The sequence below is a fragment of the Sinocyclocheilus grahami genome, unplaced genomic scaffold, assembly GCF_001515645.1.
Source record: "Sinocyclocheilus grahami isolate Dianchi unplaced genomic scaffold, SAMN03320097.WGS_v1.1 scaffold9547.1, whole genome shotgun sequence".
Taxonomy (NCBI): Eukaryota; Metazoa; Chordata; class Actinopteri; order Cypriniformes; family Cyprinidae; genus Sinocyclocheilus; species Sinocyclocheilus grahami.
Genome location: NW_015512691.1, coordinates 3,896 through 4,677, shown reverse-complemented (window position 1 = coordinate 4,677; position 782 = coordinate 3,896).

Genomic DNA, 782 nt, shown 5'->3' with positions numbered 1-782 from the left:
CACATTATATACACTACACATACAGTATAATATATATATATATATATATCCTATTTTTGATACACATATAAACGCTATTATAAACATTTAATTATACTTGTTGCAATATTTATGACCACATATTAATTACATAGAATATTTGCACTTTAACTTATTCATTTAAAAATATATTTAATGAACATCTAAAAAGGTATGTTTAAACAGTGGCAGAGAATGTAAATATAATTAGCTAAAGTAAACTCAAATTAAATTAACTAAACAAGAATATATCTGACATTCAACAAAAGGCATTCAAGAGCATTAAAGACCTAGAAAATTCTTCAATACCTTTTTATTTAAATAGTTGGTTTGGAATGAGGCCTGTCCTGAGCCTCAGGAATAAGCCAGTACTGCAAAAAACTAAAAAGGCTTAACTACAGTAAAGTAGGCATGGAGATGATTTGCTTCACCCTAGTGGTGACTAGAGAATGTCTTAAAAAATGAAGATGGGTTGTTTGTCATTCACATAAGGTGATATGGGCTCTTAAAACAATGCACATCACAAAGAGGTGGGAGATGAGGTCTTTTTATTGCAGTAATAAGCACATATGCAGTACATATGGATTTCATGTCACTGTTTTGCTCCAGATGCAGTAACAGTAGAGTGAATGGTATTATGAAAAACACAAAAATATTTAAATAACACATATGTTAAAGGATTAATTCACTCCCAGAAAATTCTGTCAAACATTTATTCACCTCCACTTGTTCCAAACCTGTATGAGCTTCTTTCTTCTGTTGAA